Genomic DNA, 299 nt, shown 5'->3' on the forward strand with positions numbered 1-299 from the left:
GATGAGGGGGGATCGGGGAACGAGCGGGATTCTGGCCTCCCTGCCCGGGCGTGGACCCTTCCCCCTGCGCCCCCTGCCCTTGTGCCCTTCTCCCTGTGCCCCTTCCCCTGGTGCCCTTTCCCTTGGCGCCCCTCGGAGCTGTCCCCGCTCGCGGCGCGCTCACCCCTGGGTACAACCCGATCCCTTCACAGAGCCCTCCCAGCGCAGCCCCTGACCCTTCTTCGGGTTGGACTCGATCCCTTCGCACCCGCCTCCCCATCCCTTCCGGGACCCCGGCCCCCCCCGGGCAGGGCCCGGTC

Source organism: Geospiza fortis, unplaced genomic scaffold, assembly GCF_000277835.1.
Source record: "Geospiza fortis unplaced genomic scaffold, GeoFor_1.0 scaffold396, whole genome shotgun sequence".
Lineage (NCBI taxonomy): Eukaryota > Metazoa > Chordata > Aves > Passeriformes > Thraupidae > Geospiza > Geospiza fortis.